The sequence below is a fragment of the Anomaloglossus baeobatrachus genome, chromosome 10 (genome assembly GCF_048569485.1).
Source record: "Anomaloglossus baeobatrachus isolate aAnoBae1 chromosome 10, aAnoBae1.hap1, whole genome shotgun sequence".
Classification (NCBI taxonomy): Eukaryota; Metazoa; Chordata; class Amphibia; order Anura; family Aromobatidae; genus Anomaloglossus; species Anomaloglossus baeobatrachus.
In genome coordinates, this window is record NC_134362.1 from 209,663,475 (window position 1) to 209,678,118 (window position 14,644).

The window sequence follows — 14,644 nt, forward strand, 5'->3', positions numbered from 1 at the left end:
ACCTTGTGGTGACTCCTCTGTATTTGCTTCTTCTGGTGACTCCTCTGTATTTGCTCCTTGTGGTGACTCCTCTGTATTTGCTTCTTCTGGTGACTCCTCTGTATTTTCTCCTTGTGGTGACTCCTCTGTATTTGCTTCTTCTGGTGATTCCTCTGTATTTGCACCTTGTGGTGACTCCTCTGTATTTGCTCCTTGTGGTGACTCCTCTGTATTTGCACCTTGTGGTGACTCCTCTGTATTTGCACCTTGTGGTGACTCATCTGTATTTGCTTCTTGTGGTGACTCCTCTGTATTTGCTTCTTGTGGTGACTCCTCTGTATTTGCTTCTTCTGGTGACTCCTCTGTATTTGCTTCTTGTGGTGACTCCTCTGTATTTGCTCCTTATGGTGACTCCTCTGTATTTGTGGTGAGTCCTCTGTATTTGCACCTTGTGGTGACTCCTCTATTTGCTCCTTGTGGTGACTCCTCTGTATTTGCACCTTGTGGTGATTCCTCTGTATTTGCCCCTTGTGGTGACCCCTCTGTATTTGCACCTTGTGGTGACTCCTCTGTATTTGCTCCTTGTGGTGACTCCTCTGTATTTGCTCCTTGTGGTGACTCCTCTGTATTTGCTCCTTGTGGTGACTCCTCTGTATTTGCACCTTGTGGTGACTCCTCTGTATTTGCTTCTTCTGGTGACTCCTCTGTATTTGCATCTTGTGGTGACTCCTCTGTATTTGCTTCTTCTGGTGACTCCTCTGTATTTGCTTCTTGTGGTGACTCCTCTGTATTTGCCCCTTGTGGTGACTCCTCTGTATTTGCTTCTTGTGGTGACTCCTCTGTATTTGTGGTGACTCCTCTGTATTTGCTCCTTATGGTGACTCCTCTGTATTTGTGGTGACTCCTCTGTATTTGCTCCTTATGGTGACTCCTCTGTATTTGCTCCTTGTGGTGACTCCTCTGTATTTGCTCCTTGTGGTGACTCCTCTGTATTTGCTTCTTGTGGTGACTCCTCTGTATTTGCTTCTTGTGGTGACTCCTCTGTATTTGCTTCTTCTGGTGACTCCTCTGTATTTGCTTCTTGTGGTGACTCCTCTGTATTTGCTTCTTCTGGTGACTCCTCTGTATTTGCTTCTTGTGGTGACTCCTCTGTATTTGCCCCTTGTGGTGACTCCTCTGTATTTGCTTCTTGTGGTGACTCCTCTGTATTTGTGGTGACTCCTCTTTATTTGCTCCTTATGGTGACTCCTCTGTATTTGTGGTGACTCCTCTGTATTTGCACCTTGTGGTGACTCCTCTGTATTTGCTCCTTGTATTGACTCCTCTGTATTTGCACCTTGTGGTGACTCCTCTGTATTTGCTCCTTGTGGTGACTCCTCTGTATTTGCTCCTTGTGGTGACTCCTCTGTATTTGCACCTTGTGGTGACTCATCTGTATTTGCTTCTTCTGGTGACTCCTCTGTATTTGCTTCTTGTGGTGACTCCTCTGTATTTGCCCCTTGTGGTGACTCCTCTGTATTTGCTTCTTGTGGTGACTCCTCTGTATTTGTGGTGACTCCTCTGTATTTGCTCCTTATGGTGACTCCTCTGTATTTGGTCCTTGTGGTGACTCCTCTGTATTTGCACCTTGTGGTGACTCCTCTGTATTTGCTTCTTCTGGTGACTCCTCTGTATTTGCTTCTTGTGGTGACTCCTCTGTATTTGCTTCTTCTGGTGATTCCTCTGTATTTGCTTCTTGTGGTGACTCCTCTGTATTTGCCCCTTGTGGTGACTCCTCTGTATTTGCTTCTTGTGGTGACTCCTCTGTATTTGTGGTGACTCCTCTTTATTTGCTCCTTATGGTGACTCCTCTGTATTTGTGGTGACTCCTCTGTATTTGCACCTTGTGGTGACTCCTCTGTATTTGCTCCATGTGTTGACTCCTCTGTATTTGCACCTTGTGGTGACTCCTCTGTATTTGCTCCTTGTGGTGACTCCTCTGTATTTGCACCTTGTGGTGACTCCTCTGTATTTGCACCTTGTGGTGACTCATCTGTATTTGCTTCTTGTGGTGACTCCTCTGTATTTGCTTCTTGTGGTGACTCCTCTGTATTTGCTTCTTCTGGTGACTCCTCTGTATTTGCTTCTTGTGGTGACTCCTCTGTATTTGCTTCTTGTGGTGACTCCTCTGTATTTGCTTCTTGTGGTGACTCCTCTGTATTTGCTCCTTGTGGTGACTCCTCTGTATTTGCCCCTTGTGGTGACTCCTCTGTATTTGCTTCTTGTGGTGATTCCTCTGTATTTGCTCCTTGTGGTGAACCCCCTGTATTTGCCCCTTGTGGTGACTCCTCTGTATTTGCACCTTGTGGTGACTCTTCTGTATTTGCTCCTTGTGGTGACTCCTCTGTATTTGCTCCTTGTGGTGACTCCTCTGTATTTGCCCCTTGTGGTGACTCCTCGGTATTTGCTCCTTGTGGTGACTCCTCTGTATTTGCTCCTTGTGGTGACTCCTCTGTATTTGCCCCTTGTGGTGACTCCTCTGTATTTGCTTCTTGTGGTGATTCCTCTGTATTTGCTCCTTGTGGTGACCCCTCTGTATTTGCTCCTTGTGGTGACCCCTCTGTATTTGCTCCTTGTGGTGACTCCTCTGTATTTGCTCCTTGTGGTGACCCCTCTGTATTTGCTCCTTGTGGTGACCCCTCTGTATTTGCTCCTTGTGGTGACCCCTCTGTATTTGCCCCTTGTGGTGACTCCTCTGTATTTGCCCCTTGTGGTGACTCCTCTGTATTTGCTCCTTGTGGTGACTCCTCTGTATTTGCTCCTTATGGTGACTCCTCTGTATTTGCTCCTTGTGGTGACTCCTCTGTATTTGCTCCTTGTGGTGACTCCTCTGTATTTGCTCCTTGTGGTGACTCCTCTGTATTTGCTCCTTGTGGTGACTCCTCTGTATTTGCACCTTGTGGTGACTCCTCTGTATTTGCTTCTTCTGGTGACTCCTCTGTATTTGCTTCTTGTGGTGACTCCTCTGTATTTGCTTCTTCTGCTGACTCCTCTGTATTTGCTTCTTGTGGTGACTCCTCTGTATTTGCCCCTTGTGGTGACTCCTCTGTATTTGCTTCTTGTGGTGACTCCTCTGTATTTGTGGTGACTCCTCTTTATTTGCTCCTTATGGTGACTCCTCTGTATTTGTGGTGACTGCTCTGTATTTGCACCTTGTGGTGACTCCTCTGTATTTGCTCCTTGTGGTGACTCCTCTGTATTTGCACCTTGTGGTGACTCCTCTGTATTTGCTCCTTGTGGTGACTCCTCTGTATTTGCTCCTTGTGGTGACTCCTCTGTATTTGCACCTTGTGGTGACTCCTCTGTATTTGCTCCTTGTGGTGACTCCTCTGTATTTGCTTCTTCTGGAGACTCCTCTGTATTTGCTTCTTGTGGTGACTCCTCTGTATTTGCTTCTTGTGGTGACTCCTCTGTATTTGCTTCTTCTGGTGACTCCTCTGTATTTGCTTCTTGTGGTGACTCCTCTGTATTTGCTCCTTGTGGTGACTCCTCTGTATTTGCCCCTTGTGGTGACTCCTCTGTATTTGCTTCTTGTGGTGACTCCTCTGTATTTGCCCCTTGTGGTGACTCCTCTGTATTTGCTCCTTGTGGTGACTCCTCTGTATTTGCTCCTTGTGGTGACTCCTCTGTATTTGCCCCTTGTGGTGACTCCTCTGTATTTGCTTCTTGTGGTGACTCCTCTGTATTTGCCCCTTGTGGTGACTCCTCTGTATTTGCTTCTTGTGGTGATTCCTCTGTATTTGCTCCTTGTGGTGACCCCTCTGTATTTGCTCCTTGTGGTGACCCCTCTGTATTTGCCCCTTGTGGTGACTCCTCTGTATTTGCCCCTTGTGGTGACTCCTCTGTATTTGCTCCTTGTGGTGACTCCTCTGTATTTGCTCCTTGTGGTGACTCCTCTGTATTTGCTCCTTGTGGTGACTCCTCTGTATTTGCTCCTTGTGGTGACTCCTCTGTATTTGCTCCTTGTGGTGACTCCTCTGTATTTGCTCCTTGTGGTGACCCCTCTGTATTTGCTCCTTGTGGTGACTCCTCTGTATTTGCACCTTGTGGTGACCCCTCTGTATTTGCCCCTTGTGGTGACTCCTGTATTTGCTCCTTCTGGTGACTCCTCTGTATTTGCTCCTTCTGGTGACTCCTCTGTATTTGCTCCTTGTGGTGACTCCTCTGTATTTGCTCCTTCTGGTGACTCCTCTGTATTTGCTCCTTGTGGTGACTCCTCTGTATTTGCTCCTTGTGGTGACTCCTCTGTATTTGCTCCTTGTGGTGACCCCTCTGTATTTGCTCCTTGTGGTGACTCCTCTGTATTTGCACCTTGTGGTGACCCCTCTGTATTTGCCCCTTGTGGTGACTTCTGTATTTGCTCCTTCTGGTGACTCCTCTGTATTTGCTCCTTGTGGTGACTCCTCTGTATTTGCTCCTTCTGGTGACTCCTCTGTATTTGCTCCTTGTGGTGACTCCTCTGTATTTGCTCCTTGTGGTGACTCCTCTGTATTTGCTCCTTCTGGTGACTCCTCTGTATTTGCTCCTTGTGGTGACTCCTCTGTATTTGCTCCTTGTGGTGACTCCTCTGTATTTGCTCCTTGTGGTGACCCCTCTGTATTTGCTCCTTGTGGTGACTCCTCTGTATTTGCTCCTTGTGGTGACCCCTCTGTATTTGCCCCTTGTGGTGATTCCTCTGTATTTGCCCCTTGTGGTGACCCCTCTGTATTTGCTCCTTGTGGTGACCCCTCTGTATTTGCTCCTTGTGGTGACTCCTCTGTATTTGCTTCTTGTGGTGACTCCTCTGTATTTGCCCCTTGTGGTGACTCCTCTGTATTTGCTCCTTGTGGTGACTCCTCTGTATTTGCTCCTTGTGGTGACTCCTCTGTATTTGCCCCTTGTGGTGACTCCTCTGTATTTGCTTCTTGTGGTGACTCCTCTGTATTTGCCCCTTGTGGTGACTCCTCTGTATTTGCTTCTTGTGGTGATTCCTCTGTATTTGCTCCTTGTGGTGACCCCTCTGTATTTGCTCCTTGTGGTGACCCCTCTGTATTTGCCCCTTGTGGTGACTCCTCTGTATTTGCCCCTTGTGGTGACTCCTCTGTATTTGCTCCTTGTGGTGACTCCTCTGTATTTGCTCCTTGTGGTGACTCCTCTGTATTTGCTCCTTCTGGTGACTCCTCTGTATTTGCTCCTTGTGGTGACTCCTCTGTATTTACTCCTTGTGGTGACTCCTCTGTATTTGCTCCTTGTGGTGACTCCTCTGTATTTGCACCTTGTGGTGACCCCTCTGTATTTGCCCCTTGTGGTGACTCCTGTATTTGCTCCTTCTGGTGACTCCTCTGTATTTGCTCCTTCTGGTGACTCCTCTGTATTTGCTCCTTGTGGTGACTCCTCTGTATTTGCTCCTTGTGGTGACCCCTCTGTATTTGCTCCTTGTGGTGACTCCTCTGTATTTGCACCTTGTGGTGACCCCTCTGTATTTGCCCCTTGTGGTGACTCCTGTATTTGCTCCTTCTGGTGACTCCTCTGTATTTGCTCCTTCTGGTGACTCCTCTGTATTTGCTCCTTGTGGTGACTCCTCTGTATTTGCTCCTTGTGGTGACTCCTCTGTATTTGCTCCTTGTGGTGACTCCTCTGTATTTGCTCCTTGTGGTGACTCCTCTGTATTTGCTCCTTGTGGTGACCCCTCTGTATTTGCTCCTTGTGGTGACTCCTCTGTATTTGCACCTTGTGGTGACCCCTCTGTATTTGCCCCTTGTGGTGACTTCTGTATTTGCTCCTTCTGGTGACTCCTCTGTATTTGCTCCTTCTGGTGACTCCTCTGTATTTGCTCCTTGTGGTGACTCCTCTGTATTTGCTCCTTGTGGTGACTCCTCTGTATTTGCTCCTTCTGGTGACTCCTCTGTATTTGCTCCTTGTGGTGACTCCTCTGTATTTGCTCCTTGTGGTGACTCCTCTGTATTTGCTCCTTGTGGTGACCCCTCTGTATTTGCTCCTTGTGGTGACCCCTCTGTATTTGCCCCTTGTGGTGATTCCTCTGTATTTGCCCCTTGTGGTGACCCCTCTGTATTTGCTCCTTGTGGTGACCCCTCTGTATTTGCTCCTTGTGGTGACTCCTCTGTATTTGCCCCTTGTGGTGACTCCTCTGTATTTGCCCCTTGTGGTGATCCCTCTGTATATGCTGCTTGTGGTGACTCCTCTGTATTTGCTCCTTGTGGTGACTCCTCTGTATTTGCCCCTTGTAGTGACTCCTCTGTATATGCTCCTTGTGGTGACTCCTCTGTATTTGCTCCTTATGGTGACTCCTCTGTATTTGCTCTTTGTGATGACTCTTCTGTATTTGTGGTGACTCCTCTGTATTTGCTCCTTGTGGTGACTCCTCTGTATTTGCCCCTTGTGGTGACCCCTCTGTATATGCTCCTTGTGGTGACTCCTCTGTATTTGCCCCTTGTGGTGACTCCTCTGTATTTGCCCCTTGTGGTGACCCCTCTGTATATGCTCCTTGTGGTGACTCCTCTGTATTTGCTCCTTGTGGTGACTCCTCTGTATTTGCCCCTTGTGGTGACTCCTCTGTATATGCTCCTTATGGTGACTCCTCTGTATTTGTGGTGACTCCTCTGTATTTGCACCTTGTGGTGACTCCTCTGTATTTGCTCCTTGTGGTGACCCCTCTGTATTTGCTTCTTCTGGTGACTCCTCTGTATTTGCTTCTTGTGGTGACTCCTCTGTATTTGCTTCTTGTGGTGACTCCTCTGTATTTGCTTCTTGTGGTGACTCCTCTGTATTTGCTTCTTGTGGTGACTCCTCTGTATTTGCTTCTTGTGGTGACTCCTCTGTATTTGCTCCTTGTGGTGACTCCTCTGTATTTGCCCCTTGTGGTGACTCCTCTGTATATGCTCCTTATGGTGACTCCTCTGTATTTGTGGTGACTCCTCTGTATTTGCACCTTGTGGTGACTCCTCTGTATTTGCTCCTTGTGGTGACCCCTCTGTATTTGCTTCTTCTGGTGACTCCTCTGTATTTGCTTCTTGTGGTGACTCCTCTGTATTTGCTTCTTGTGGTGACTCCTCTGTATTTGCTTCTTGTGGTGACTCCTCTGTATTTGCTCCTTGTGGTGACCCCTCTGTATTTGCTTCTTCTGGTGACTCCTCTGTATTTGCTTCTTGTGGTGACTCCTCTGTATTTGCTTCTTGTGGTGACTCCTCTGTATTTGCTCCTTGTGGTGACCCCTCTGTATTTGCCCCTTGTGGTGACTCCTCTGTATTTGCCCCTTGTGGTGACTCCTCTGTATTTGCTCCTTGTGGTGACCCCTCTGTATTTGCTCCTTGTGGTGACTCCTCTGTATTTGCTCCTTGTGGTTACCCCTCTGTATTTGCTCCTTGTGGTGACTCCTCTGTATTTGCTCCTTGTGGTGACTCCTCTGTATTTGCCCCTTGTGGTGACTCCTCTCTATTTGCTCCTTGTGGTGACCCCTCTGTATTTGCCCCTTGTGGTGACTCCTCTGTATTTGCCCCTTGTGGTGACTCCTCTCTATTTGCTCCTTGTGGTGACTCCTCTGTATTTGCCCCTTGTGGTGACTCCTCTGTATTTGCTCCTTGTGGTGACCCCTCTGTATTTGCTCCTTATGGTGACCCCTCTGTATTTGCTTCTTCTGGTGACTCCTCTGTATTTGCTTCTTGTGGTGACTCCTCTGTATTTGCTTCTTGTGGTGACTCCTCTGTATTTGCTTCTTGTGGTGACTCCTCTGTATTTGCTTCTTGTGGTGACTCCTCTGTATTTGCCCCTTGTGGTGGCTCCTCTGTATTTGCACCTTGTGGTGACCCCTCTGTATTTGCTCCTTGTGGTGGCTCCTCTGTATTTGCTCCTTGTGGTGACTCCTCTGTATTTGCTCCTTGTGGTGACTCCTCTGTATTTGCTCCTTGTGGTGACTCCTCTGTATTTCCTCCTTGTGTTGACTCCTCTGTATTTGCTCCTTGTGGTGACTCCTCTGTATTTGCATCCTGTGGTGACCCCTCTGTATTTGCTCCTTGTGGTGACCCCTCTGTATATGCCCCTTGTGGTGACTCCTCTGTATTTGCTCCTTGTGGTGACTCCTCTGTATTTCCTCCTTGTGGTGACTCCTCTGTATTTGCTCCTTGTGGTGACTCCTCTCTATTTGCTCCTTGTGGTGACCCCTCTGTATTTGCCCCTTGTGGTGATTCCTCTGTATTTGCACCTTGTGGTGACTCCTCTGTATTTGCCCCTTGTGGTGACTCCTCTGTATTTGCTCCTTGTGGTTACCCCTCTGTATTTGCTCCTTGTGGTGACTCCTCTGTATTTGCTCCTTGTGGTGACTCCTCTATATTTGCTCCTTGTGGTGACCCCTCTGTATTTGCTCCTTGTGGTGACCCCTCTGTATTTGCTCTTTGTGGTGACTCCTCTATATTTGCTCCTTGTGGTGACCCCTCTGTATTTGCACCTTGTGGTGACCCCTCTGTATTTGCTCCTTGTGGTGACTCCTCTGTATTTGCTCCTTGTGGTGACTCCTCTGTATTTGCTCCTGGTGGTGACTCCTCTGTATTTGCTCCTTGTGGTGTCTCCTCTGTATTTGCTTCTTCTGGTGACTCCTCTGTATTTGCTTCTTGTGGTGACTCCTCTGTATTTGCTCCTTGTGGTGACTCCTCTGTATTTGCTTCTTGTGGTGACTCCTCTGTATTTGCTCCTTGTGGTGACTCCTCTGTATTTGCACCTTGTGGTGTCTCCTCTGTATTTGCACCTTGTGGTGACTCCTCTGTATTTGCTCCTTGTGGTGACTCCTCTGTATTTCCTCCTTGTGGTGACTCCTCTGTATTTGCTCCTTGTAGTGACTCCTCTGTATTTGCTCCTTGTGGTGACTCCTCTGTATTTCCTCCTTGTGGTGACTTCTCTGTATTTGCACCTTGTGGTGACCCCTCTATATTTGCTCCTTGTGGTGACTCCTCTGTATTTCCTCCTTGTGGTGACTTCTCTGTATTTGCTCCTTGTGGTGACTCCTCTATATTTGCTCCTTGTGGTGACTCCTCTGTATTTGCTCCTTGTGGTGACTCCTCTGTATTTGCTTCTTGTAGTGACTCCTCTGTATTTGCTCCTTGTGGTGACTCCTCTGTATTTGCCCCTTGTGGTGACCCCTCTGTATTTGCTCCTTGTGGTGACTCCTCTGTATTTGCTCCTTGTGGTGACTCCTCTGTATTTGCTCCTTGTGGTGACTCCTCTATATTTGCTCCTTGTGGTGACTCCTCTGTATTTGCTCCTTGTGGTGACTCCTCTGTATTTGCACCTTGTGGTGACTCCTCTGTATTTGCACCTTGTGGTGACTCCTCTGTATTTGCTCCTTGTGGTGACTCCTCTGTATTTGCTCCTTGTGGTGACCCCTCTGTATTTGCTTCTTGTGGTGACTCCTCTGTATTTGTGGTGACCCCTCTGTATTTGCTCCTTGTGGTGACCCCTCTGTATTTGCTTCTTGTGGTGACTCCTCTGTATTTGCTCCTTGTAGTGACTCCTCTGTATTTGCTCCTTGTGGTGACCACATGCAAATGCCACACCTGGAATCAGCTCCAGACCTTTTACCTGTTCAATCGATGATGGATACTAAGGGAATCGCCCATGAGCCCAGTAATGAGCTTGTAGGATAATTTTCAATTACTTTTGGTGATTTGATAAAGAGGCAGCGACATATTAACCCCTTAACAACCGCGGGCAGTAAAATTACATCATAGTGGTCATAGTGTTAATCTCCCCCAGCTGCTGCTCTTATCAGGAGAAATGAATGAGCGATCAGATGGCTGATCATTATAGCCCCCTACGGGACCTAGTAAAAGGAAAAAGTTTAAAAAAAGTTTTGAAAACTTAAAAAAAAAATAAATAAATAAAAAAAACCCTAAAAGTTCCAATCACACCCCAATCGCCCCTTTGAAAACTAAAGGGTTAAAAAAAAAATATATACACACATGTTGAATTGCCGCGTTCAAAAATGCCCGATCTATCAAAATATAAAATCAATTAATCTGATTGGAAAACGGCGTAGCAAAAAAAAATCTAAACGCCAAAGTTACGTTTTTTTGGTCGCCACAAATTTTGCGCAAAATGCAATAACGGGCGATCAAAACGTAGGATTGGCGCAAAAATGGTACCATTAGAAACGTCAGCTCGAAACACAAAAGATAAGTTGTCACTGAGCCCCAGATCCCGAGAAATGAGAACGCTACAGGTTGTAGAAAATGGCGCAAAAACGTGCGCCACTTTTTTAGGACAAACTTCTTTTTTTTTAACCCCTTAGATAAAGGTACAACTATTTATGTTTGGAGTCTGCAAACTCGCACCAACCTGAGACATCACGCCGACACATCAGTTGTACCATATAGAGAACACAGTGAATAAAATATCTCAAAAACAATAGTGCAATCTTTTTTTTTTTTTTGCAATTTTTCCACATTTGGAATTTTTTTGCCGTTTTCCAGTACACTATATGTTAAAACTTATGGTTTAATTTAAAAGTACAGCTCGTTACGCAAAAAAAAACGAGCCATCACATGACTATACTGACTGAAAAATAAAAAAATATAAAAAATTACGGCTCTCGGAAGAAGAATGGCGCAAAAAAACGGAAAGCGAAAAATAGGCCAGTCGTGAGGGGGTTAAAGAGCTGAAATTCCTAATTCCTTCCTCCAATTAGGATGTGAATCCCCCAAATTGAAGCTGAGAGCCAGCGCTTTATACCCAGATTGTTATAGAACCGGATCTGGAGTAAGTTTTGGTAAAAGCTACAATTCTAAAACTTCTGTCTCCGTCCGGATGTTCCTGGAGCTCACTGTATAGATTTGGTGTAAAAGCCGCTGCGGTCCCGAATCTGGAGTCATTTTTTTGGTCAATATATTCAGTCTTGTTGGCCAAGTGGGCGTGGCGCCATGGAAGCCGCCCACAGAAGAGTTGAGGACCACTCCCACTTGGATAAAAAGAATAGATTTATTTACAGGGTAGAGGAGGACGTATCTCAGGAGCAGAAAGAAGCAATAATAAGAGAAAAGCAACTCCGGATTCAGAAAAACAGCGACATTTACGTATAAGAATGACTTGTTTATAGCAAATTGCAGGTCGTCTTTAAGACATTGTGGGCAGCCAAGTGATGGAAAGGTTTAGAGATGGATCTATTAAAAAAAAAAAAAAAAAATTAAATTAAAAATGCAGCCTTGCATTGGCCGGGAATCGAACCCGGGCCTCCCGCGTGGCAGGCGAGAATTCTACCACTGAACCACCAATGCTCCAGCTGTGAGCTCTCTGCGCAGCAGCCGTGCAGATTCCTGGGAGCGGACGAGTCCCCCCCCCTCCGGCTCATTACAGGACTGCAGTGATAGGGGGGGGGAGGGGAGGGCGGCCCGAAACACATCCCACACTGAACCCCCCCAACATGTGCCCCGGACACAAAAGGTTGTACAGGAGGGGGCACAACAATGCTCTGCAGATCTGTACAGGTCAGTGGTGTAATAGTCTGCAGGCGATATCACTATGTATCTGACAGGAGATGGAGGAGCAATGCTCTGCAGAGAGGTCAGTGGTGTAATATTCTGCAGGATTTTTCACTATGTACCTGTCAGGAGGTGGAGGAGCGATGCTCTGCAGAGAGGACAGAGGAGTAAAAGTCTGCAGCATATAGCACTATGTACCTGTCAGAAGGTGGAAGAGCGATGCTCTGCAGAGAGGACAGAGGAGTAATAGTCTGCAGCATATAGCACTATGTACCTGTCAGAAGGTGGAAGAGCGATGCTCTGCAGAGAGGACAGAGGAGTAAAAGTCTGCAGCATATAGCACTATGTACCTGTCAGGAGGTGGAGGAGCGATGCTCTGCAGAGAGGACAGAGGAGTAATAGTCTGCAGCATATATCACTATGTACCTGTCAGGAGGTGGAGGAGTGATACTCTGCAGAGAGGACAGAGGAGTAATAATCTGCAGGGTATATCACTATGTACCTGTCAGGAGGTGGAGGAGCGATGCTCTGCAGAGAGGACAGAGGAGTAATAGTCTGCAGGATATATCACTATGTACCTGTAAGGAGGTGGAGGAGTAAGGAGGTGGAGGAGCGATGCTCTGCAGAGAGGACAGAGGAGTAATAGTCTGCAGGATATATCACTATGTACCTGTCAGGAGGTGGAGGAGTGATGCTCTGCAGAGAGGACAGAGGAGTAATAGTCTGCAGGATATATCACTATGTACCTGTAAGGAGGTGGAGGAGTAAGGAGGTGGAGGAGTGATGCTCTGCAGAGAGGACAGATGAGTAATAGTCTGCAGGATATATCACTATGTACCTGTCAGGAGGTGGAGGAGCGATGCTCTGCAGAGAGGACAGAGGAGTAATAGTCTGCAGGATATATCACTATGTACCTGTAAGGAGGTGGAGGAGTAAGGAGGTGGAGGAGTGATGCTCTGCAGAGAGGACAGAGGAGTAATAGTCTGCAGGATATATCACTATGTACCTGTAAGGAGGTGGAGGAGTAAGGAGGTGGAGGAGCGATGCTCTGCAGAGAGGACAGAGGAGTAATAATCTGCAGGGTATATCACTATGTACCTGTCAGGAGGTGGAGGAGCGATGCTCTGCAGAGAGGACAGAGGAGTAATAATCTGCAGGGTATATCACTATGTACCTGTCAGGAGGTGGAGGAGCGATGCTCTGCAGAGAGGACAGAGGAGTAATAGTCTGCAGGATATATCACTATGTACCTGTCAGGATGTGGAGGAGCGATGCTCTGCAGTCAGTTTGTGCAGTGATGCTCTGTGATTCTGGGGGGGGGTGCAGCAGGTGGGGATACCTGGATGTGATGGAAGCTTTGGATGCTGGTGTTTGCTCCATATATTATGTGAGCTGGTCACATGGACCTGGCACGTCACCATGTGGTGGCAGGAGGTACTACACGCATGACGCTCCCCAGTGCCTGCAGACATCGCGTCTGGAAGATCACTTAGCATTCTAAGGCTACTTTCACACATCAGTTTTTTCCATCAGGTACAATCCGGAAAAAAACGGGTAAAACGGATCCGGTACCGCATCCGTTTTATCCCCATAGATTTGCATTGTTACCGGATTGTACCTGATGGCTTTGCGTTGCATCCGTTTTTTTCCGGATGCGGCAAAATTTATCAAAGCGGCGGCCGGAGGCAACGTGTCTTGCAACGTTTTTTGTCCGGCAAAAAAAACCGCATCGCGCCGCATCCGGCCGCTGCGGCGCATTTTTCAATGCATGCCTATGGACGCCGGATGCGGCGCAATGCGGAAAAAACGCATCCGGCCGCCGCATGCGGTTTCTTCCATTGCGCATGCTCAGTAGCGTGACGCAACCGGAAAAAAACGGACGGGCCGCATGTAAAAACTTATGCAAAGGATGCGGTGTTTTCACCGCATCCGTTGCATAGGTTTCACAGCCGGATTGAGCCGCACGGCTCAAACCGGATGTGTGAAAGCAGCCTGAGAAATGAGACTCCACAAGGGCACCACACACACACGTCCGACTCCGACACGGGGATAATCCGCCAGGGGAGTGCCCATCACATAACCGAGTTTCCATGACACAACCGAGTGCCCATAACACAACCGAGTTTCCATGACACAACCGAGTGCCCATAACACAACCGAGTGCCCATAACACAACCGAGTACCCATAACATAACCGAGTGCCCATAACACAACCGAGTGCCCATAACACAACCGAGTGCCCATAACATAACCGAGTGCCCATAACATAACCGAGTGCCCATAACATAACCGAGTGTCCATAACATAACCGAGTGCCCATAACATAACCGAGTGTCCATAACATAACCGAGTGTCCATAACATAACCGAGTGCCCATGACACAACCGAGTGCCCATGACACAACCGAGTGCCCATAACATAACCGAGTGTCCATAACATAACCGAGTGCCCATGACACAACCGAGTGCCCATGACACAACCGAGTGGCCATAACATAACCGAGTGTCCATAACATAACCGAGTGCCCATGACACAACCGAGTGCCCATAACATAACCGAGTGCCCATAACATAACCGAGTGTCCATAACATAACCGAGTGCCCATGACACAACCGAGTGCCCATGACACAACCGAGTGGCCATAACACAACCGAGTGTCCATAACACAACCGAGTGTCCATAACACAACCGAGTGCTCATAACACAACCGAGTGCCCATGACACAACCGAGTGTCCATAACACAACCGAGTGTCCATAACACAACCGAGTGCTCATAACACAACCGAGTGTCCATAACACAACCGAGTGTCCATAACACAACCGAGTGCCCATAACACAACCGAGTGCCCATAACATAACCGAGTGCTCATAACATAACCGAGTGCTCATAACACAACCGAGTGCCGATAACATAACCGAGTGCCCATAACACAACCGAGTGCCCATAACACAACCGAGTGTCCATAACATAACCGAGTGCCCATAACACAACCGACTGCTGATAACACAACCGAGTGCCCATAACAGAACTGAGTGCTCATAACACAACCAAGTGCCCATAACACAACCAAGTGCCCATAACACAACCAAGTGCCCATAACACAACCGAGTGCTCATAACACAACCGAGTGCCCATAACACAACCGAGTGTCCATAACACAAC

General features: G+C 47.5%; 1 non-coding gene across 1 annotated transcript; it reads right to left on the minus strand.

Moving 5' to 3' along the window:
- Nucleotides 1–11,205: 11,205 nt before the first annotated feature.
- TRNAG-GCC (transfer RNA glycine (anticodon GCC)) lies at nucleotides 11,206–11,276 on the minus strand. The gene has a single exon. It is a non-coding gene; the product is annotated as a tRNA-Gly (tRNA).
- Between the last annotated feature and the right edge of the window lie 3,368 nt (nucleotides 11,277–14,644).